Here is a 25,811-nt window from a genome sequence, read left to right on the forward strand (position 1 = left end):
AGTGTGGAGACCCACAGGGCTGTGGCAAACTGAAGAAGGTCCCCTAAAGGGCTTATGTGCTCACTCACCCGCCCCAGGGGCCAGCACAGAAGCAGCCCTTTGAAAAGTTCCCAAACTTCCTGTGGAAGGGACTCATTTCCTAATTTTAAAGCATTGGTCTAAGGGCGGGGGCCTACTGGGATACTCTCCCTGGATGGAAGGTGGTGAGCACTATCTTCCTGTTCTCCCTCTGTCTTGATGAAGCTAGTAGGCACCACCTTTTTTTTCTTTCTTTTTATTCCCTTCTTTTCTTTTTCTCTTCCCCTCTCCTCTTTTCTTTTCTTTTTATTCCCTTTTTGTGGCAACCACCGTCTTTGCACTCCCCCTCTGCTTCCCTTCAGGCAGTGGGTGACCTCTTCGTGCTCTGTCCCTCTCATTGCTCCTGACTGCCATTATCTCCCAGAGGGAATCCTTTACACACACTTGGTGCCCCAGTTTGTGTATCTGGTGACCCGGTTTTTGAGCCCGCACCTAAGGAGTGCCCCTCGATCACCTGGCTCTGGAGGCCAGGGGGGTTTATGTTCCTGGGTCCCATGGGACTATAACAGTTGGAGAGACAGTTTTTGGCAGGCTGCCACTCCCAACCCACTGCACAGACAGAAGAGGAACACACTCCCAGTTTTTTTGAGGGACAGACTTCTGGTTTGGCACACTTATAGGGGCCTGTAGAGGGGCTCTCCAGAAATGGAAGCTGGTAATGCAATCGTATTCCTGTCTGCCTCACTCCAACTCAACAGTATCTTACAAAAAGGAGCTTATGCTTTTCTCTGGTGCCCTGATTTTTGTGGCTGCTGTCAGGGGACACTTTTATATCACCTGGTTCTGGTGGCCAGAGAGGTTTATGCTTGTGGGTCCCTCAGGGCAGTAACCAATGAAAAAATAGTTCTTAGACAGCAAGCCCCATCCCTCTCCCTTACCCCGGCCAGGGAGCAAGAAACAATAGACTTAGGAGCACAGTCTTTCTGGAAAAAAAGCCTATTAGCTTATCATCATAGCTGCAGCCTGAGGGGCAGGCTTCCAATTAAACACACATGTAAGGGCTGACTGGAAACCTGTCCTGAGACCTCAAAGAGCAGGCACTATCTTAACAGATATATACAGAACATTCTATCCAAATGCAACAGAATACACATTCTTCTCAAGTGTACGTGGGACATTCTCCAGGGTAGATCATATGTTAGGCCACAAAACAAGTCTTAACAAATTTAAGATAATTGAAATTATACCAAGCATCTTTTCCCACAACAATAGTATGAAACTAGAAATCAGTTGCAAAAAGAAAACTGGAAAACGCACAAATTATGTAGAGACTAAACAACATGCTACCGAACAACCAATGAGTCAATGAAGAAATTGAAAGTGAAAGCAAAAAAATTTCTTGAGACAAAAATGGAAATACAACATTCCAGAATTTGTGGGATACAGAAAAACAGTTCTATGAAGGAAGATTATAGCAATAAATTGTTACCTCAAGAAACAAAAATTTCAAATGACCTAACTTTACACTTCAAGGGACTAGAAAAGAAGAACAAACAAAGCAGAAGGAAGGAAATAACAAAGACTGGAGTAGAAATAAATAAAATAGAGACTAAAAAGACAATAAAAAAGATCAATGAAACCAAGAGTTGGTTCTTTGAAAAGATAAACAAAATTGATAAACCTTTAGCTAGACTCAACTCATCAAGAGAAAAGGAGAAGGCTCAAATAAGTAACATCAGAAATGAAAGAGGAGACATTGCAACTGGTATTACAGAAATACTAAGGATCATAAGAGACTACTAGAATTGTACACCCAACAAATTGGACAACCCAGAAGAAATAGATGAATTGCTAGAAACATACAACCTTCTAAGACTGAATCATGAAGAAATAGAAAATCTGAACAAACTGGTGATGGGTAAGGAGATTGAATCAGTAAGTAAAATACTCCCTACAAACAAAAATCCAGGACTAGTCAGCTTCACTACCGAATTCTACTAAACATTCAAGTAAGAATTAATATCAATCTTTCTCAAACTCTTCCAAAAAACAGAGAGGTGGGAATACTTCCAAACTCATTTTATGAAGCCAGTATCACCTTGATACCCAAACCAGACAAGGGCACCACAAGAAAAGAAATTTACAGGCCATTATCCCTGATGAACACAGATGCAAAAATCCTTAAGAAAATAGTAGCAAACCGAATTCAACAATACATTCAAAGGATCATATACCACGATCCAGTGAAATTTATTCCAGGGGTGCAAATGTGGTTCAACATCTGAAAATCAATCAATGTGATACATTACATTAGCAAAATGAAGAATAATAATCATATGATCATCTCAGTGGATGCAGAAAAAGCATGTGACAAAATTCAACATCCATTTATGATAAAAAAGTCTCAACAAAGTGGGTATAGAGGGAATACGTGGCACCATAATAAAGGCCATAAATGACAAGGCCACAGCTCACACACTCAATGATGAAAAACTGAAACCTTTCCTCTTAAGACAAGGATGCCCACTTTACCACTTTTATTCAACATAGTACTGGAAGTTCTAGCCAGAGCAAGTAGACTAGAAAAAGAAATAAAAAGCATCCAATTGGAAAGAAAGAAGTAAAATTGTCGTCATTTGCTGATGACATGACAATATATATTGAAAACTCCAAAGACTCCACCAAAAAACTCTTAGAACTAATAAACAAATTCAGTAAAGTTGCAGGATACAAATTCAATATACAGAAATCTGTTGCATTTCTATACATATCCTAATAATGAACTATCAGAAGGAGAAATTAAGAAAATAACCCCATTTACAATTACTTTGAAAAGAATAAAATGCCTAGGAATAAGTTTAACCAAGGAGGTGAAAGATCTGTACTCTGTAAACTATAAGACATTGAGGAAAGACACTGAAGAAGACACAAATAAATGAAAAGGTATTCTGTGCTCATGGATTGGAAGAATTAATATTATTGAAATGTCCTTACTACCCAACGCAATCTAGAGGTTCAGTGCAAACCCTACCAAAATTCCATTGGCATTTTTCACAGAAATTGAACAAACAATCCTAAAATTTGTATGGAAGCACAAAAGACCCTGAATAGCTAAGGCAATTTTGAGAAAGAAGGACAAAGCTGGAGGTATCATGCTCCCTAATTTCAAATTATGTCAGAAAGCTATAGTAATCAAAACAATGTGGTATTAACATAAAAACAGACACATAGATCAATGAGATAGAATAGAGAGCCTAGAGATAAACCCATGCATATATAGCTGGTTGATTTATGACCAAGAAGCCAAGACTGTACAAAGGGGAAAGATAATCTGTTTAATAAATGATGTTGGAGAAGCTGGACAGCCACAGGCAAAAGAATGAAACCAGACCGGTATCTTACACTGTACACTAAAATTAACTCAAAATGGATTAAAGACTTGAAGTAAGACCTGAAACCATAAAACTCCTAGAAGAAAATATAGGCAATAAGCTCTTTGACATAGGTCTTGGAGATGATCCTTTGGATACCAAAAGTGAAGACAATAAAAGCAACAATAAACAAATGGGACAACAACCAACTAAAAAACTTCTGCACAGCTTTAGTTTTTAGGGAACCATCAACAAAATGAAAAGGCAACCTACTGAATGGATGAAAATATTTGCAAACCATATATCTAATAAGGAGTTAATATCCAATATACATGAAGAACTCATGCAACTTAATAACAAAAAAATCCAATTAAAAAATGCCAAAGGATCTAAATAGACATTTTTCTAAAAAAAAAAACAACTATACAGATGGTCAACAGGAATATGAAAAAATGCTCAGCATCACTAATCATAAGGGAAATGCAAATCAAAACAGTAAGATATTGGGGCACCTGGGTGGCTCAGTCAGTTAAGCATCTGCCTTTGGCTCAGGTAATGATCTCAGGGTCCTGGGATGGAGTCCCACACTGGGCTCCCTGCTCAGTGGAGAACCTGCTTCTACCTCTCCCTCTGCCCCTCCCCCTTCCCCCTGCTCATATAAATAAGTACAATTTAAAAAAAACAACAAAAACAACCAAAACCAAACAAAACAAAACAAACCAACAAGATATTGCCTTGCACCTGTTAGAGTGGCTATTATAAAAATGATAATAAATAATAAGTGTTGGCAAGGATGTGAAGAAAGTTCTATAGCTATGTGTGGTGATGGATGTCAACTAGACTTATTGGGGTGAACATTTCATAATATATAGAAATATCAAGTCATTATGTTGTATACCTGAGACCAATATAATGTATGTTATACTTCAATAAAAATATTTAAAAAGCCAGGTGATACCAATAAAACACGTAAATGTGTTAAATTAAAAAAAGAATCTGAAACTAATGATGTACTATAAGTTGGCTAATTGAATTTAGATAAATTTTTAAGAAGGCAAAAAGAAGAATTTCAAATAAAAACTACTTAAATATACAATGGCTTGGATGCCTCAGCTCTTGGTACAATTGCAATAGCTTTGAGGGCTTAGGTAGTATCTCAGTGGGCTGAAACAGACTCGTGCTACCCAACTGTAATGTAATGTAAGCCACATATGCAAGCTATATCTATACTTCAAAAATTTCTAGTGGCCAAATTAAAACAGTAAAAAACATGTGAAATTAATTCATGTTACTTAATCCCAACTTATTATCATAACTCCAAAATATTACCATTTCAACATGTAATCAATATAAACATTATTAATATTTTATATATTTTTTGTGCTAAGTCTTCAAGCCACTCCTGCTCCTTCTTCTGCCCCAAAGAATGTAGGGCAAGTCAAATTCCTCATCCATAAGACAATCCCTTTCACATTTTGCAAAAGGTCTTATTTCCTCCCTAAGTCATCTCTTTGACATTCTAAATATTCAAGTTCTAATAATTCTTCTCCTTTTGAGTCTTCACACCTTATTGATCACTGTCCTCTGGACATCCTCCAGTATTAGCAATTGGCCTTCTAAAGTCTGATTCACAAAACTGGTCTTATGAGTATGATGGACGTCACCCTTCCTTATTCTGAATTTATGCCTCTAAGAAGTGCAACAAAATATTAGATAAAACTGATAGCTTACTAGATGGGACAGTAGACTCAATGAAAGGGTTCAAGGTGAAACTCAATTTCTTCAGCCTGAAAATGCATTGAAGACTGAGATGTATTTACTGTGAAGTGATGAAGCTTTAGCTTCAAGGCCTTCTCTTGATTGGTCCACATCAAGGCTCTGGGAGGGCTTTGGCCATACATTTGGATGGTCATATGATTTTTTTGGGTAAATTTTACAAAGCAACATACTGTCTCTTACCACTCTGACTTAACCTTGCTTTCTTCCCCATGTTTGGAATGGCTGTGGACATTTTTGGAATGAGCTAAGGAGGAGCTGAATCAGGGACACATTTAGTTTAAACTGGTACAGTGGGATAAAGATGTAATTTGCAGTCATTTGATGTATTGTTATTACAACTGGACACATTTATGTGTAGGTATTTCAAGCTGACCCAATGTAGGAATGGGTTGCAGAAATCCTCTTCCTTTCTGCTAGGCCTACTTTCCAGCATCAAAACACAATGGCATGGAACACTACATCAAAAACTAATGATGTAATGTATGGTGATTAACATAACATAAAAAAAAACCCACAATGGCAGGATCAGAGGTTGTACATCAGTGTAACTATATCCTATAGATCCTAGTGTATCCTCTAGAAGCTAGTCTGTGAGAAGTTCTTTTAATCATCCATGTGCAATTGTAGTAAATGTACAAATGTAGTAAATAAGAACAAAGTTGTCCTTATTGACATAGTTAAGACAGAAGCTCTCTTGGCAGATATATACATGGTAACATAGCATATAAAATTATCACCATATATATATATATATTTTGGTGGACTTACACAAAATAGTATTCATCAGACTTCTTGTGCTTTTAGGATGTAAACTTATAGCAGTACTACAATAAATAGGTCTTTTATAAGAAAAGAACTTGGGAGATATTTCCCCAAATTTGACAATACTCCTAAAAATTTATGTGACATTAAGTGTAATGAGTTATGAAATCAAAGGAACCCTTTTATACTATAAATAATAAAAAACAAATTTTTGTCAACCAAATCAATAAAAGGTTGAAATATCTTTCTGTTCTTTCTAGAAATACATTACAAAATTAGCGTCATACGAAGAAGTGATTTAAAGAGTAAGTAGCCAAAAAGTGTCAGGTAGTAAGTTAATATAAATATTTGTTATTTTCTGGTTGTTGTGATGTTTTTGGTACTTACCAGCTTTTAAAAGTTCATTGACATTTCTTTTTTCATTCTCATTAAATGGTTGCTTAATGAATAATCATTATTATTTAATGAATGGTGAATACTTAATTTTGTGTTGTCACTTTGCATTCTATAAGAGTCCCCCCTTCTGTCATTTCTACAGGTTTCAGGCCACACAAAATCTGGATCCACCCTTGCTTTCAGCAATCCTGGTAACAAAAATTATTCATCACTCAAAACCAAGATCAAATGTCACTTCCTTTATAAACTATTTTCTGAATCCCTAATCAGGTAAGAGCTACTTTAGAATTGTATAGTGATTTGTTTTAACACCTTAAAGCCATTATTAAAATGTGCCTTGTTTTCTTTCTTTCTGACTGTCCTGTATTATTTGTATTATTGTCTGTCTTCACTGTGAGAGAAATGCAAGTCTTAAGCAGAAAAGGTTGATATGGAGGGCATTGGGACCTGGAGATGATGCAACCCATTGGGTTTCCAGGGACATACCCAGGAGCATAGTTTCAGGTAATCAATGATCTAGAGGCTGCTGGTGTCAAAGAGGTCTAGAAGGTACCCCAAGGTTTAGATGAATCACAGGGACACTGAATCTCTTCAGCTGATCATAACCAGCAAGCCAAGCCAATGGTCATTATCAAGACAATTTTTAACACTACTCAAGAAGGTTCCATGGGACATCTGGGTGACTCAGTTAGTTAAAGTTTGCCTTCGGCTCAGGTCATGATCCCAGGATCCTGGGATTGAGTCCTGCATCTGGCTTCCTGCTCAGTGGGGAGTCTGCTTCTCCTTCTGTGTGCAGCTCCCCCTGCTTATGCTCTCTCTGACAAATAAATAAATAAAATCTTAAAAAAAAGGCTTCAGTAGAGAAATTCAAATTTAGAGGCATGTATCAATCTAAAAGACAAAAGTATGGAAGTCCAGATAGCCTTAGAGAAATTGCATAGCAGGCAATAATCTTAGGGCCTTAGTTACTGCACCTAGAAGGACCCTAATTTCTAAACAGAAGAGCAAAGAGCTACAGCAGGATCACCAAGTAGGCTAACTTGCTTGTCATCTGGATACTTTGAGTTCTGCATACACTAGAATGGGTATGAGCAGAGCCCATCTGCTTAGGGGTTGAATGGGCAGAGCCCGGAGGAGGGCAGTGTGATTGAGGAATATGCCAGATAATTGTTTGTGATATTCTTTGAAGGCAGGAACTATGAGTTAAACTTGAATCTTCCTAGAAAAATGTTGAGCACTGGGTAGATATTTGTAAAATTAAAAAGGTATTTGTAAAATTAAAAAGGAAAATGATTTTTAGACATCTATCCTGTGTACACTCCAGAATTTGGCATTGTCTTTCTTGAAATGTGGCTCCCAGAAATCAACAACTGGCATCTAACAGTGAAAATTTTTACTTCTCTAGATCTTGCTGTAATTCTTTATAAATGCTGTGTAAGGTTGTATCATTCATTTTATGGCAGATACGGGTATTGTTTGTTTAATGACCATTACCACCTAATATGCTTGGAGTCAAGTAAGGTTTCTTTGCTTTCAGTGAGGTCTAATTTCAAGCCTTTCCCCCTAATCTTGAACATGTAACTGGTTTCTTCAACCAAAATACTGGATTTTATACTTATAAATGTTAAATTTCACCTTGAAGGCTTTTGTTTGAGCACTGCAGAATTTTGAAATTATTATGAACGTCTTTTATTTATTCTATTATATATCCCTTCCAGTTTTTTTGCCATGTAAAAATTTTAAAAATTTTATTTATTTTTAACTATGTATTACTTGAATAAACCTAGATAGATTTTCTATATATGCAAACCATCATGTGTGTGTGTGTGTATGTGTGCATGCATATCTGTATCCTATAAATTTTTTACACAAAGAACTTTAATCAGTGTTAAATGGAGAACTTATTTAACCAAGACAATAAATAAAATATTGAGAAAAAGAGCCAAGGACAAACTTCTCCAAGTTTCTTAGGTCATTTGGATGATGTTATTGTGTGGATTGAATAAAAGGATATTTAAAGAATTTTTGGAACATGAAGGCACTTGATTAATGTTAGCTTCCCCTACAACTGTTATAGATTTTGTTTTGATTTTTAATTTTCAACATCTTTTATTTGGAAATAATTTGAAGTCTATGGAAAAGTTACAACTATAGAAATAGATCATAGAATGCCAATATACTCTTTAGCCAGATTTACCTATTTTACTGTTTTACCTCATTTGCTTTATCACTTATCATCAATCTCTCTTTCCTTCTCTTTCATGCTGTTATCAACTTTAGTAAAATTAACATTGTCACCATTAGTTTACCTAATCTACTGTTCAAATTCCAATTTTGCTAAGTGTCTCAATAATGTCCTTTAATGATTTTTTCCTCTCATTAAAGAATCCGGTCTAGGATCAGGTTTTACATTTAGTTGTTATGTTTCTTTAATTTACTTTAATCTGCAAATTCTTCCACTGGTTTTTATGACATTGGCTTTTTTGAAGAATTCAGCATTTTTTTCCTTTTTTAAAACACGACTTTCCTTATTTTGGGACTGCTTGTTGTTTTCTCATGTTAAAATCACGTTATCTATTCCAGGCTGGACCAGAAGAGATGTTGCAGCCTTCTGAGTGCATCATTCTGGAAGAACACGGTGTCTATCTGCCCCTCATTGGTATAGTAATTTTGATTACTGGGTCAAAGTGCTTTTCATTTTGTCACTGTATAGTCATTATTTTTTCTATTCAACTTCTAGAAATCCGTAAGGAGACATTGTAAGGTGATGCAAATATTATGGTCCTCATCAAAAATTTCCCCTATGTTTAGCATCCATAGATAATTCTTGCCTGAAACAATCTTTACTCTAATGGTGCTAAATGGTGATTTTCTAACTCTTAACTCTGCCTTTCCCATCACATTTACCTTTTGATTCTAGAAATTATACTGCAAGTAAGAGCTGTCTCTTCCAATTAATTTATTAATTAGTTAATTATCAATATGGACTCACGAATTTCTATTTTTGCAATGTCTGTCCTTAATAATTAAGGACAACAATTAATTACTGTCCTTAATTATTTTGATACTTAAATTGTCCCTATTTTGGCCAGTGAGAGCTCCTTCATATCTTTGTGACAAATACCCACTGATTTGTTGTTGCTGCTAGTTGTTTTAACATTTACTTATTTGGGGGACTAATAGGATATCCTAGGTACATTTTGTTCCCTCCATGCTACAGGCCTGGTCAGCCATTTGTCTGAAAAGAACTGTTTCTATTTGGTACGGAATGGTATTAGACATCAAAATGTTACTGATTTTTGATAGAGATCAATATCACTTTTCTAAATGAATTATTCCTGGAATCTATCTTTTTTTTCCTTTGGAAACAAGAATATCTCCCTTATTCAAGTCTGCTACCACTTCTTCTTAATTACTGTCATTCTCTTAGAGATTAACAGGATCCTTTATGACTCTAAGATGTATTTCACTTAGATCCAGTGACTCGGACTCATTTTCTATTGGATACTCATTATTAGCTCTTTTTTGAAGTTCAGTATCTTCATTATAATGTAGTTTTCTGTCTTTCTTGTATTGCATACATTATGCTTAATAATGAGAATAGAAGCAAGGTATGATATGATTTGATTATTTTTTTTGGAGGATCCTTTAAAAATTGAATATAAAATACATACGATAAAGTACCCACATCTTAAGTGTACAGTTCAATGAAATTTTACAAATTAAATACACTGGTGTAAAAACCATTAATAACAAGATATAAAAACTTGCAAGCAATCCAGACGCTGCCCTAATTCACTCTGTCACTCATTATCTTCCTCAAAACAATCATTTCTTTCAATGTTTTGTAGTTTTCATTGTGTAAACCTTGTACTTCTTTTGTTAAATTTATTCCTAAGTATGTTATATTTTTGATGCAATTATAAATGAAATTGTGTTCTTAATATAATTTTAATTGTTCAGTGCTAATGTGTAGAAACACAATAGATTTTTGTATACTGATCTTGTATCCTGAAACCTTGCTGAACTCATATACTAATTCTGCTGTTTTTTTTTTTTTTATGGATTCCTTAGGTTACGCACACACACACACCAACACCCACACACACACACACATTCATGTGTCTGTTGAGATGCTTATGTAATTTTGGCCTGTTATTCTATTAATATAGTGTAATACATTGATTGATTTTCATATCAACGAACTTTGCATTCCTGGGATAAAACCACTTAGTCATGGTGTATAATCCTATTTATAGGTTGCTGGATTTAGATTTTAAAGAGGATTTTTATATCTATATTCATGAAAAGATATTCTGTAGTTCTCTTTTCTTGTGATGTCTTTGGTTTGAGTATCAGAGTCATACTGGCCTCCCAAGATGAGTTAGGAAGTGTTCACTCCTTTTCTATATTTTGGAGGTTTGTTAAAGAATGGTATTAATTCTTTACATATTTGGTAGAATTCACCTGCAAGGACTTTTTGTTTTGGGCTTTTCTTTGTGGATTTTTTTAAATTACTGATTTAATGTCTTTAGTTGTTATGGGTCTATTCAGGTTTTCTTTTCTTTTTTTTTTTTTTATTTATTTATTTTTTATTTCTTTTTTTTTATTCTTATGTTAATCCCCATACATTACATCATTAGTTTTAGATGAAGTGTTCCATGATTCATTGTTTGTGCATAACACCCAGTGCTCCATGCAGAATGTGCCCTCCTCAATACCCACCACCAGGCTAACCCATCCTCCCACCCCCCTCCCCTCTAGAACCCTGTTTGTTTTTCAGAGGGTCTATTCAGATTTTCTATTCTGTTTTCACTTTCAGTAGTTTGCATCTTTATAAGATTACTTACATTTCATCTAGATTATCTAATTTATTGGCATACAATTATTTATAATAATTTATTATTTATAATAGTCCCATATGGTCCTTTTTGCCCCTTCTATAATTCCTGATTTTAGTTATTTTCATCTTCTTTTGTTTATCTTGATTAACCTATTAAGTATTTTGTCCATTTTGTTCATTGTTTTAAAGAATCAACTTTTGGCTTTTCTAATTGTCTCAATTGTTTTCATATTATTTATTACATTAGTTTTTATTCTTTATTATGTATTTCTTTAGCTTGATTTTGGTTTAATTTCCTTTTTTTTTTCTAGTTTCTCTAGGTGAAAATTAGGTTTTTGATTTGAGATCTTTTTTTTTTTTTTTTTAGAGGGGGAGAGGAAGGGGCAGAGGGAGAGGGGAGAGAGAGAGAGAGAATCTTAAGCAGGCTCCATGCCCAGTGCAGAGTACCATGTAGGGCTCTGCATAGGGCTTGACCTGGGGCTCTATCTCCCGACCTTGACATCATGACCTGAGCAGAAATCAAGAGTTGGAGGCTTAACTGGCTGAGCCACCTAGGTGCTCCAAGATCTTTTTTTTTTTTATAAAATATAGGTATTTATAGCTATAAATTTCTCTCTAACCTGAGAGTTTCTCGACTTGGGGAGAAGCTCATTAAGCCTTTAGCCTAAGAAAAAAGTTCATTTTGGTCTCTTGAAAACTAGACCTTTCCTTATCCTTGCCCATGTCCTGTTCTTCTATGCTCCAGGAATTCTCCCTACAGTTTGCTATTTTCTCCTGTAAGCCAAGCTTGGTTTTGCTTCCCTGTTGGACTTTTTTTTTTATTTTTTCTTTGACTCACGGTTTTAATTTTTTTCAAAATTTTAAGCACTTTTAAATTATATTTTGTTACTGATTTCTAATATAATTCTTTTCCTGTTAGAGGAAGTTACTTTATGTAACTTCAGTTCTTTAAATTGATGCTTCTTAAATTTATTTCTCAAGCCCTTCACTTCCCTAGAGCTTTAGACTTTCTCTCTCTCTCTGTCTCATACATACACCCGCTTTTAGGTAAGATTATAAGGAATAAAGTGTAGAGTGAGAAGCCCACTTATCCATGGGTGCAATCTTAGGAACACCAATGTTTGGGACGAAGAAAAGGATCCAACTAAGAACACAATGAAAGACTAGAAGAGAGAACCTTTTATTTCCAGAAAACTAAGAGATTAGGGCTTCAAAAAACAGTACAAGCCTTTGTGCAAATAGGTACTTATTAGCTGTTATAATTTCACTCTTTCCCATAATAATGGGATGTTTAGAAATGTGGCTGAAGCAGCAGTTTCTACCCTTATAGAAGCCTTTACAAAATCATATCTTATATCATAGTTCTCCCCAAATCCTAATAGGTAGAGTGTTAGAGTATAAGGAATTGAAGGTGAACTTGGAGGTCAATTCTCTCTCTGTGAAAAAACAAATGTTAAAAAAAAAAAAAGCCCAGCAGGGAAGCAAAACCAAGCTTGCCTTACAGGAGAAAATAGCAAACTGTAGGGAGAATTCCTGGAGCATAGAAGAACAGGACATGGGCAAGGATAAGGAAAGGTCTAGTTTTCAAGAGACCAAAATGAACTTTTTCTTAGGCTAAAGGCTTAATGAGCTTCTCCCCAAGTCGAGAAACTCGCAGGTTTCCCAATTTGAAGTCATTAGCATATCATAGGCGTGACCCTTTTTCTAGGATGCTAAATTGTGATAACATTTCTTTTTTTTTTTTTTAAAGATTTTATTTATTTATTTGAGAGAGAGAATGAGATAGAGACAGAGAGAGCATGAGATGGGGGAGCGTCAGAGGGAGAAGCAGACTTCCTGCTGAGCAGGGAGCCCAATGCGGGACTCAATCCTGGGACTCCAGGATCATGACCTGAGCTGAAGGCAGTCGCTTAACCAACTGAGCCACTCAGGTGCCCTGTGATAACATTTCAATAGGAGAAGTGGGAACCTGACTTGCTGTTTTTCACTTCTTGCCTCATTAACATACTTGAGGGTTTGGGAAATAAATTTAAGAAGCACATGGCTTTTTAATTTCCCTTCCCAGATTTCCAACATTTTCGACTAGTTTAGGTATACTTTTTTGGAGATATTGAACTAGAATGTTTATATAAAATGCTTGTGGAGAATATGTCTAAAGCATTTTATAACGGCTAACTTCTTTTTTGCTAGATTTTCACTCTGGGAGTTTGTTCCATTTCAGGGGACAGAGTTTGATCTGGAGTGAGCTATGTAACCACACAGCTGTGATGCCCTGTCATGGAGAAAAGCTGCATGTGATGGACATATTATCTCTATCTTCTCCGCTTCTGACAGATAATTGGTCCTGTTAGTGCTCAGGCCTGGGTTCTGCTAAGAGCGTCAGTGAGTCTGTGTAAGAAAGTTTGAGAGAAGCTGAGCACCGAACCTCTTTTAGTGTTAAGAGTTCAGAAGAAAGGGAGAGCTAATTCTGCCTGGAGGAATGTAGAGGGTGAGGGCTGGGGTACAGCAAATGCTTCCGAATGAGAAGGTAGGGAGCAAGAACATGTAGGGTGACGGTGGCAGGAAGTGGTGATGTGACCTTCCTGACAACCATCTGCAGCTTGAATGAGTTCTTCCAAAACTGATGAAGGGCTTGGAAAGGAGTAGATATCAGTGGAAACTGGTGTAAGGCCTAAGCTGCATGCCCAGAGGAATCTAGGAAAGGGAACAAGACAGACTATGAGAATGATGCTGGTATGATCCCTGGAAATGAGCTTGGAATTATGGGACAATCTTCAGACTTCCAGCAGCCAAGGAGTATGGCAGGAGATGGGCAAGAATTATGGGACAGTCATCAGACTTCAAGCAGCCAAGGAGTAAGCTGGGGTTCTGGCCAAGTAAGCCTCTGTCTCCAAGGGGCAAAGGGCTCCATCTGACACCTCCAGTACATTTCTGTGGCATCTCCTCTTTTCTTTCCCGTTTCTCCATTCTCTTTATCCTTTCCATCAGAGTCTTCAAAATGTAGGAAAAAAAAACTCCAGGCTCTCAAAGTTTGTAAAGATCAAGTTATTTTGAGGGAAATTCAAAGAAGGGAGAGAATTAAACTTAAAATTTTTGGAAAATCTGGAAAAAATAGATTATATACAGCTAGAAGGAGGGACATTATCTGAAATGTCCTATGTATTCTACATGATGCAGAAATCTGCACAGACCATAATAGCAGTTCACTGACGCTAAGCCACTTTATTTTTCCTTATATGCATTCTGCATTGATTAATAAATAGTAGAAGAATTATTTTTTAGGGGTCATATGTTGGTATCCGAGTAAATCATTCTGTAAGCATAGAATATGATGGCAATATATATGATCATAACAGTATTATTGATATGAAATGATGCATTATCCAAATAGTTTTCTTCCTTGCTTATGTTTATTTCCCATAGATATATATACTTATATTTGGTACCTAGGTATATGCCTTGCACCTGTCTCATATATATATATATATGTATTTCTAAGCTGGCCATTTTATTTTTTTAAAAGATTTTATTTATTTATTTGAGAGAGACAGAGAAAGCATGAGCAGGGGGAGGAGAAAGGGGAAGGACAAGAAGACACCCCGCTTAGTGCAGAATCCCACACGAGGCTTGATTCCAGGATCTTGAGATAATGATCTGAGGCGAAGTCAGACCCTTATCTGACTGAGCCACTCAGGTGCCCCTAAGCTGGCCATTTTAAGACATACTGTTTACTTTCATCTTCTGAGGTATCATTTAAGTTATTAGTAATTCTGTTCAACAAGGGGTCATCTACAGATATAATGAACATAAATCTAAACTTTATTTAGTCCAATAACACCAGCTGCAGGAGCCTTTGGAGGACATCATTTTGTATGTGTGCAGACACCAATGATTTTCTAATTACCAAATTCAGTAATTTCTTTTCTGGTTAGTCGATCACATTTGACATTGGTGGTTAACTTCTTGAAACACTCTTATCCCTTGAATTTCCAGATATCACTCTTCTCTGATTCTCTTCTAACTTATCTCATTGTCTTTTCTCTATTGCTGTCCTCCCTCTATTTTTATGTCCCTAGTATGTCAGAGCTGGAATTTTAACTTATTCTTTTGTCTCTCTACATAATTTGGGCCAGGTTACACATTCATATGGCTTTAGCAACTATTTTAAGCTAATTATTTCCAAATCTTGATCTTTAGCTGCATTGTGTCCCCTTGAATTCCAAGTTCATATTTTCAACTACCAACAGGAGGTCCATAATCAGATGGGTTGCAGGCATCTTAAGCTCACAACTTCAATAGTAAATGTATCACTTCCATAATTCTCAAGTTTCAACTCCTTCTTCTACTGTACTCTGTTTTGTGTAGTGGTATCATGGCCAACCCATGATTTATTAGATGTAGTGGGGTGGAGGACTCCATACTGTTGGGCTTCTGGTTGGATCTGACCAATGAGGGGCAAGCAGGAGAGAAAAGGTTAGATTACCCTGCTATATCTGTGTTTTGGAATTGCTCTTCTGGCAATGGATTCTTCCATGGCTCTACCTCTTGCCGAGAGTGCTCTCTTCCACACCTCCAGCTCTCATCTGGTAAAAGCATTTCCTCAAAAGGTAATTTTTTTTTTTAACGTGAAGATAAGGTCAACCATTTTCTAACCATGTTTCTTTAAGTAAATATATATATTTAGTGTTAGTACCTACCAAGTTAAGCTTTGTGAAGATACAGAGATTAATTTTTCAAAAATGTGTTTTGATTTCAGGATGTTCACCATCTACTGGGAGAAACAAATGTACATATATAAACATAACATGGAAGAAATAAAAATTAAATCTAAGAGATACAAATAAAAAAATGCTGGCAGTTGACGCAAATGTGCAAGATGTGGAATTTCTTAAGATTCTGCTAGTGCAAATATCTGCAAGATATTCTTGAAGTGGGTCAACTGAAATATATCTATCCAAAAAACAAAAAAACAAACAACAAACCAACAACAACAACAACAAAAACACCCCAAAACCAAAATATTTCCTCTTTCTATTGCTTCAGTGCTAGGTAGTATCTTCCTTTCATTGCTTGTCCTTTGGATAGCTAAGTATCTCCCCATGTTTCTTTTAACTTTTCCCCTATGACTATATATAGTTTCTTTGTTAATTCTCCCCAAATTCCTTCTGAGCTTCCTTTCTGTTTTCTACCAGACCTTAACTGATCGGTGATCTTGGAGTCTTTCACGTTGAAAACCGAGCAGGTCCCTCTGGCTCTTGTAACCTATTCTGCCTTCAATAGAAATTTGCTGCTTCAATCCCAACCCTTTGGAATCCAACTCTGACTTTAGTCCCTTGTTAGTATCCTGGATTGAGGACCCCTTTTCCAATAAGGTATTCAGGCATTTTAAAATTTATAAACCTTTAACTCTGAAGGGAGCCTAGAATTTGAGTCCATTATCTCTGCAAGGGCCACCTAGCTGCCTATCACTTTTCTATCACTCACTCATTCATTGACTCTTCATAAATTCCGTAAGACCAAGAACTGGTGCTCCCTTGTTGCCAACTCTATTTCCAGAGCCTAACCAAGTACCCTTTACATTGTAGGCACTTTATATTTGTTAAATGGGTGAATGAATACATAAAGGAATGATTTAAACAAAAAAAAATTTTGACTACCCTTTTTGTCTTAGGCCTCCGTTGGTGTGGGAAATAAGGATGGCTACAAGTGTCCCTTATCCCTGGATGCCTGTGCCTTTGCCCAGTGACTTTGCCAGTCCTCCTACCACAAGGTGGTGTCTATTTCCCCGCATCTGTACCTGGGCTGCCTTCTGACTTGCTTTGACCAATCAAGCTTTGTGGAAGTGATGCTGTGTGTCCTCTGTGGGAAGGCTGTAAGAGTCCTCACAGTGTTGCCTTGAGACAGTGTGTAAGGGAGCAAGTCTAGCCAGCTGGAGGAAGGAGGCCATGTGGAAAAGGACGAAGGAAGCCCAGCTGACAGGTGGCACCTACTGCCAGACCTGTGAGTGAGGCTAGAAACTTCCAGCTCAGCCAGTCTTTCTAGATAAATGGGGCCACTTGAGTGAGCCCAGGTAAAGGCATGGCAGGAACCACCAGCCAATGTGCAGAATCACATGAGATGATAAATCATTGCTTTTGTAGGTACATGCCTTTAAAGATGCCATGACTTTAAAAATAAACAAGTCAGTGTCATTCCCTTTAAGGAGCTTATAATCTACTGGGAAAGACATATCACATGTACTAATAATTTCTGGTTCTGGTTTGAGTCGATTATGGATACAATTGTAAAATCTTCCTACTGGAGTTGTGAATGATTCTTGGCAGTGAGGAAAAGGACATCTAACAAAAATAAAAGGAAGACAGAGAGACCTTGAAAAAAAACTCACGTTTGGCCTAATACATGTGAAATATTGGAAATGGGGAGACACACATGCACAAAGCTGGGGAATTGGAGCCATTTATTTTATGCATTATTTGGGAAGGAGGTATGAATTTAGTATTGTCCTAACCATCTCAGCTTTTCTCCATGGGAGCATGCAGGAAGAATATATTTACACTGGGTTCTATACAGATATTACATATATTTTACATACAAGCTCTGACAGACTCAATTCAGAGCGAAGAGTAATCTTTCAGATACTTTTTATTGCATTTATATTATAAATTCCATTTGTTGGGCGAATATCACTGTAAGCCTCGGCATTCATATGCTAATGTTATAAGTTGGAGTTGTCAAGAGAATTATGCACAGGCTTGAGTACATGTGTGTGTGAGTGAGTGATATTTGTGTTTGCCAAAGCAGCATGTGCTCCTGAAGGGAGAGTGTGTCTTATCTTACTAGCTGTCTGGTCTCAGTTTCTCTCTCTAATGTGCCAGGAAGAAAATGTCTTTATCACTGAATATTTTGGTGATGCACAGATTCCAGGATGCCCTCCAGTGGTATGAGACATCTGTGTGTGTGTGTGTGCGCGCACACACACACGTATATATGTGTGTGTACATACACTCATTAGGAGTGGGGGATTAGGATACTTTTTGCTTCTATGTTCTCCTTATTTCATGGGATATCTTTTAACATTCTCTCAGAATTTTGAACTCCTTTGGTTTCACTATATTTATGAGACAATTTAACATTCCACAGACGAAAGGAAAGTGCTCTGGTATTTCACTCTTAACACTTAAGTCGATCCTATGTTTCTATAAGAACAATAACCTTATTTAGTTGGGTATCCTCAGTAGAAACCTTCTATATGTGTCTTAAATTTTAATAACTTCATAGCAGTGATAAGCAGCAGCAGAAGGCATGACGTTTGATATAATTGTAAGGTAGAGTTTGAGCAGTGAGACTAGGGGCCCTGGAAGAGGGCCAATTCAGTGAGACTGGAGGTGAGGCCAGGGATGCTCCACTAAAGCATTCTGTGGTCAGGGGGATGTCACTGAAGGATTATAAAGTGAGAGGTAATATCCAGGTCCAGGTTCATATCTTGGATGTCTCACTGAAGCAGGGGTTTGGAGGAAAGACCTGTCCATACCTGAGTGGATCTTCTCTTTCACCAAGCCAAGTAAGGTTTTTTACCCACCATCAAATGTTTCTTAGCAAGTTTGTCAAGAACTAGAATGTGGACTGTCGTTTCTCTGGGTCCATGTATGGTTCTGGGTCCACCTTCATCAGAATTTCCCAGGAGATACTTGTTAAGGAAGCTAATTCCTAGACCCTATTTCATACTTGCTGAATTAACATCCTTGTGGATTGTTAATATTTTGTCCTGACTTTGTTCAAACTGCTCCCTTTATCCTGAACACTCTTGATTTTTCCTTTTCTGTCTCAGTCATTTTTTCAAAATCCAGTTAAATCATCACTTCAATCCTGAGTCCGGACAGAATTGACCACTTTATCCATTGTGCTCCTACTATTCCCTTTAATTATTTCTTTTTTTTTTTTTAAGATTTTATTTATTTGTGTGTGTGTGGGAGAGAGAGCACAAGCAGGGCGAGCCACAGGCAGAGGGAGAAGCAGGCTCCCACTGAGCAGGGAGCCCGATGTGGGACTCGATCCCAGGACCCTGGAATCATGACCAGAGCCAAAGGCAGATGCTTAATCGACTGAGGCACCCTCCCTTTAATTATTTCTACACAGAATATCATGACACATTAAGACACTTCTTTGTATTTGTATTCTTCCCACTCAATCTTTAGAGAACAGTGATTATGACATATGTGTCTCTGTTTCCTCTCTGCCTACCATAGGAGTTTAGGGGTTTCATAAACACTGTTGGATAAATATACAAATACATGAAAGTTTCTTGAGTGTATCTACGTTTCTAATTTTTCTGTAGCCATTTGTGTCTCAGTGTTTTTTGAGTGCTTGTTTTGTGCCTAAGTCTGTGCTTATTGCCAGTGGAAGGTCATAGGTTTCTAGTTGGGGCAATATAGCACATCTAGTTGAAACTCATGTGTTGTGGTCGAGGTGTGATGCTGTGGGAGAGATCAGCATTGGTTCATACCTCAGACAGCTAGGTGAAGAATTTGGGATTTGAAACAGATCTTGAGGGTCCAGTGAAGTTTAGAAAGGTGAGGAGAGGCCATGCCATTCACAGTCAGTGTTCAAGTAGACATGTATATGGAAGAGGCCAAGTTCACAATAAGAATTGAGGGTGAAAAAAAAGGATGAGTGAATTGAAAAGAGTGGCAATCTATAAGTATGGAAGAATAGATAGATAATTCTTGGAGGAAAATAAATGAAACCCCTGGCAACATCTCAGAAAAGAAGTTTTTTATACAAAATGGAAAAAACAGGATGTAAACAGTGGGAACCACAAAAAGCAAATGAAAATATTCAAAATCATGAATTTGTCTACACTGCCCGAGAGCATCTTGTCTAAAGAAGGAAGCTATGCGTGGTGTGACGTATGTGCACAACGAATGAGGCCACGTTGCTCATTTCAACTTTTCCTATGCTTCACTGCGACTTAAAAATGAATCCAGGACCTACTACCCTGTCCCACACTGGACATGTGAGGACTGTCTTTCACGTTGTACCAGAGCTTCCAGTGTCAGGAGCTTCTCCAGCAGAGCAACTCTGGGGGAGACATGTCTTTGTGATGGGCAGCTGGCGGAGTCCATCTTGTAATGTGAAGGGTCTCACTGGTGACACCAGAAGCTACTCAAAAGGTAGAGAACGGTGCCTAATGTAGGTCCCAATCACAAATCATCAGACATGGTGGAACTCTTGTTCCACCTGAGTTTCCTGACCCATATGCTATTTCTATTATTTGTATATAAATTTCTCTACTTGTGAGTAGCATTCTGTTTGGCTTCTGCTGATGAAAACTCTGACGCCAAGGATAAGGTATATGATTTTTCCCTTGGCAGACTCATCTGTAGCTTTGGTCTCTCCAGGCTTGTAACGAGAGAGTCATCCTATATGTGAAGCAGTCTGGGACTTTCTGCTTAAGTACTTCCAAAGAGGAAACATGAAATCCATATATAGCAAAGGGCCAGACGGATTGTGCCAGGACGCAAACACAGGCAGGTGTGCTTGGCTAGTCAATGCCTAAAATCCAGAGAAAGTTGAAGTGTGTATGACTAAGATATCACAACAAAAATGACATATATAAGCTTTGAGAGAGAAGCATTGTACCAACAGGGTTTACGGTTGGTGAATTATGGGGCCAGATTAATGTGAGCTCAATCATCCGGACAAATTGGGAAATTTCTGCCTCCTGAGAGTTCCCAAAGATTCATTTAGATTTCATATCTCTGTGATGTGTGGCTCCATAAATTCTGGGCAAAGGCAGAAGGAGAAAGACTTGCACCTGTGGTCCAGGAGTTCCTGCCCACCTTCAGGGGCGTTGATTCTGCCAGTTATAACTTGGAAGCTCTCATATGTTTTCAGAAGAGGAAGGTGATTCTTGCAGAGTGGCCATGTACAGATTTGGGAGAATGGGGGTTTAACCTGACACGGTGCCATTTAGAGGGGGGACGTCCTCAGATGACCTTAGTTAATATTCATTCTTCTCTAAAACTGGGATTTAGCTGACAAACTACATGAGTTACTGCATCTTTTTATTTGTGTGAAGTAGAGGCTGGAAATTTATGGAATAAGAAGTGATAAATCAAAGAGATGGGAATGAATAAGAAATGGCTCTCTTAAACTTTTGTATTTGTTGATGCACCAGCAAAAAATAAACAGCCTGGAAAAGTGAAGACAGTAAAATACTTTTGAGTTCCTTCTAGAAATGCATGATATAAATGGGATGCATTATATTCATTTATGCTCCTAGAAGGCACAATTCTTTTTTGAGTGCTCAAAAAAGATACATGGGGAAAAAGTGCTAAAAGAAACTTTTAAAATATTTGCCACTGGAACATCATTTCAAACCTGTCAGAAATGTGGCAGGAAATAGAACACTTCTGCCTTGACAATGTTTTTGGGAAAATGGGCCAACTAAACATCATTTGAAGGCAGTGAGGAGGAAAATGCTCAGAAACACAATTTTATTTCCTTTTACAAATTCTTCCTCCAGAGTTTTTAGTCACTCACAAAACAGATGTCATTTTTGAAAATGCAGAATTGCAAAACACAAAAAAATCAACATCCTTCAAGAATACTGTTGTGCTTTCTTCTTATTTGCTGGTAGAAAACATGTGTGTCTTGAATACCAATTATCTTTTCAGTTCAGTATTTTCTTCAGAGAACAAAAACTTTCTGGTACAGCTGCAGAAGCACAAACAAAATGGTATCACAGAAGAGCAACTAGCACCTTGGAACCAGCTGTTTATGCTATTTTGTCATCTTCTCTTTAACCCTCTGAGTCCTGAATGAGAGTGGGGAACATTCTGGAATATGATTAACTCTGTGTGTATTTGTGCATGTGTTTAATGCGCTCTCAGCTTGCATTGGAGGGCTATTAGAAGACAGACAGGCCTACATTCTAGTCCCAGCATTGCCATGTATTAATCTTGTGACTTTGGGGAATTGATTTAACTTTTCCAAGCTTCATTTTCTCATCTGCAAAATAGCTATGATAATATTTGCCTCATAGTGTTGTTATGAGAAGTAAGGCAATGCATATTAAAATACTTAGCACAGCACGTAGCATGTAATAGGTGCTTGATACATGGTAGTTATTATGAGATTGGGACCTATCTGAAGTCAAAGTCTTGTTTTTGAGCCCTGCTCTACTATTATGGTGAAAGGCACACAGAATATTTGCTATTCAAGTGACGGTTCCTCTGTAGCATTGCATAAATATCTGAGGTCCTGTGTATAGGCACTTTATTTATTTATTTATTTATTTATTTATTTATTTATTTATTTTTTATTCTTATGTTAATCCCCATACATTACATCATTAGTTCTAGATGAGGTATAGGCACTTTCACCTGGACTGTGGTAATTCTTCCAGAAACCGGTATAATTGTATCATTATTGCCATTTTTCTAGATAAGAAACTAACATGCAGAAAGGCTCAGGAGGTTGCTCAAGTTCAAGGCAATTACTAGTATGCTGGGTTCAAATTCAAATTTTTAAGTCAAGCATTGTTTCCAGTGAGACTTCCTAAAACAAAACAGAGGGAAACAAAAAAGCCCAACAACTACACAAACCTAAACCGATAGCGGTGAGAATATATGGTGTATCACAGTATGTGCCCAGTGGGAAAGTCAGTCTGCGAAAGCCGGGGAAAGCAGGCAGCCTCTGGGCTCTGATTCAATCAGGAAGCCTCAGAGGTGCGAGTGTTCAAATGGGAGATTTACTATGATCTGGAGGTGTGGAGCCAGAGGCTGTTTCCAATTGAAATTATAATTTCATCTTTCCAATCCACAGAAAGTACATTAGCTATAATTTGTTACTTTGAGCCAGGCTCATCCACACCTTTGGTGTTTTGCAGGCTCCCACTGACTTTTGGAAAAGGAAATTTAAAGGCATCTACAGAGCATGTGCGGCACGTTGACCGACACATGGCCCGGAATGGCGAACTTTCCTAAGAAAAGCAACTTTTATATAAAAGGCTCGATTCCATACCCTTTAGCTTCATGTAGACGAGGTAAAAGGGTTTCATTTTTTAAATGAAGTAAAAAGTAAGATATTGTGGTTTCTTTAGTGTGAATGGGATTGATTCAAAAAACATCCTTTTTTTTTCACAGACCCCTTTGAAACAAAATCAAAGAGGATACAGGGGCAAAGGAAAAACAACCTATCCATCTCCCCAAAGGAGGAAGGTATTCGTCCTAGATGGTGAGTCCAGGGGCAAGGACAACATGCCATGTCTCTTACTGTCTCTCTTCTCAGTAGGCATTTCTTTTTCACAAAGTCAGGGCAGCATAATCTGAAATTAAAATCCCCGATACCTTCTGCATGAAGGTTGGAAGTGGATGCTCAGGTCCTTGGAGTTGCCTGGGATGTGGCTGCCGGGGCTGCATCTCTAATAGATGCAGTGCCTTTGAGGAAGAAGAGGCTCGGCTGTCCGGGCACAGTGCCGGCCAGTATGACTCATGAGGAAGGGCAGGGCCCAATCGAAGAAGAGGAACACTGGAAGACCTTTTGGGTAGAAATCACAGTCTTTTGCTTGAAGGCTTCTTGCTGCTGGATGACACCAGCCTCTCTCGTACATGTTGCCTGGGTCGTTTCTCCCCAGTGAAAGCCCCAAATGACCTTGCAGTTGGTTTTCCATTTTGCTCCAACTGGAATGTACAAGAGGGCTTGCTGTTTGCTACTGGTGACTTTGGAGGGAAGCAGATAGTTTAATTTCTCTAGTCTGTGTGTCTGTCTGCTTGATGCCCTTGCGGTCAATCCATGTTTTCCTGGAGTGATGGTGGGGAGCAAGATTGGCTGGTATCAAACCCCACTCTGTCTTTAACTTTTGGAATATTTCCCTAGATTATAATTGGTGTTGGGGAAAAAAAGACCCTCTGCAGATTTTACCAGTGATCTGTTAGCCCTAATATGATTGGGGAAAGGGGTGGAGATGGAGTCCTGGTCGCATGACTTGGAACTGATGGTGGTGTTCTTGTCACAAGTGAGATTGGAAAAGGAAGAGGTGCTTACTCATCCCTTCTACTCTGTTGACATACAGTCACCATCCTCAATGTTAAGGCTACTCTTTATTCTGGAGTGGTTTTGGCTCACCAGTGGATGGTGAACTTTTGCCATGATGAGACATGAAAACTACTCTTGAAGATTAAGGGAATATAAATAATAATTCGTATCTCCATTAGGGTGATGGAACAACCTGGTTTGCTTGGGATTGAGGGGTTTCCTGGGATATGAGATTTTCCATTTTATTTTTTTTATTTTAAAGATTTTATTTATTTATTTGAGAGAGAGAGAATGAGAGACAGAGAGCACGAGAGGGAAGAGGGTCAGAGGGAGAAGCAGACTCCCCGCTGAGCAGGGAGCCTGATGCGGGACTCGATCCCGGGACTCCAGGATCATGACCTGAGCCGAAGGCAGTCGCTTAACCAACTGAGCCACCCAGGCGCCCAGAGATTTTCCATTTTAAAACCACAATAACTCCAGGGGCGCCTGGGAGGCTCAGTCGATTGAAGTCATGATCTCAGGGTTGTGAGATTGAGCCCCATGTGGGGCTCCACGCTCAGCGTGGAGTCTGCTTGAGATGCTCTCTCTCCCTCTCCCTCCACCCCTCCCCACATTCACACACACACTCTCTCTCTCTCAAGTAAATAAACAAAATCTTTAAAAACACAAAACCACAATAATACCAGAAAAATAACCTATCACAGGAGGATAGCAGAGCGTAGAGAGCTGAACTGAGAAGCAGAAGCCCTGATATTAAGATCGGGCTGTTTAACTGACCAGCTGTGTGGCCCTGAGTAACCTTTCTCCAGGGCAGTTTCTTCAGCTGCAGAATGAAAGTTCTGGCTGGATGGTCCATGGGGTTCCTTCCTGCTTCCGTGGCCCATGATGTCAAGACTGTTGACAGTGACTGGCATGGAAGCAAAAAAAGAGATCCTATAATGTCTTTAAAAGGTTGTATTTCAACTTGCCCAGCCTAGAAACCTGGAAATGCCTCCATCTCTGTTGCAAGCAGCCTGTGCCCGTGCATCTCTCTGCAGTCTCCTAGAGTTCAAAGAAGGACACATCGTCTGGACTTCGCACACCTGCCCTGTTTGTTGGAACTCTCCTGTGCACTTGGCCCTCCCTCCCACTGTCATGACCTTGGTTCAGCCTGCCATCACCTCCCGCTTGGACCTACCTGGCTTCTGCTTTCATGTTTCCTAAAATAAAAGAACTGCATTATTTATATATTCTGTGGTTTCAACTTCATTCATTCCATTAGGCTTTCTCCACAAGTCCCAATTAATTTGACCTACTGAGGCTTTACCATGCCTAACTATAAATAAAAAATTATAGGTACATGCTGAATTTGGGCAAATCTTCTCTTTGTGGTAGAAAAGATAACATACTTCTTGATCAGTCTTCTTTGTACTTCTATCATCGGCCCTAATTTGTAAGTTTTTTTTTTTTTTTAGATTTTCATTTATTTATTTGACAGATAGAGAGCACAAGTAGGCAGAGAGGCAGGCAGAGGGAGAGGGAGAAGCAGACTCTCCACTGAGCAGGGAGCCCGACGTGGGGCTCGATCCCAGCACCCTGGGATCATGACCCGAGCCAAAGGCAGC

General features: G+C 38.2%; 1 long non-coding RNA gene across 2 annotated transcripts; it reads left to right on the plus strand.

Annotated features, from left to right (window-relative positions):
- The first annotated feature begins 6,188 nt into the window (after window positions 1–6,188).
- Window positions 6,189–25,424, plus strand: LOC115941241 (uncharacterized). Of its 2 annotated transcripts, XR_004076007.2 has the most exons (6): window positions 6,189–6,235; window positions 6,469–6,596; window positions 8,910–8,985; window positions 23,060–23,215; window positions 23,316–23,406; window positions 25,180–25,424. It is a non-coding gene; the product is annotated as an uncharacterized LOC115941241 (long non-coding RNA). The 2 variants fall into 2 exon arrangements; XR_014144205.1 differs by having other exon boundaries at window positions 23,316–25,424.
- The last annotated feature ends 387 nt before the right edge of the window (window positions 25,425–25,811 follow it).

Source organism: Leptonychotes weddellii, chromosome 4, assembly GCF_054177405.1.
Source record: "Leptonychotes weddellii isolate Sample4059 chromosome 4, ASM5417740v2, whole genome shotgun sequence".
Classification (NCBI taxonomy): Eukaryota; Metazoa; Chordata; class Mammalia; order Carnivora; family Phocidae; genus Leptonychotes; species Leptonychotes weddellii.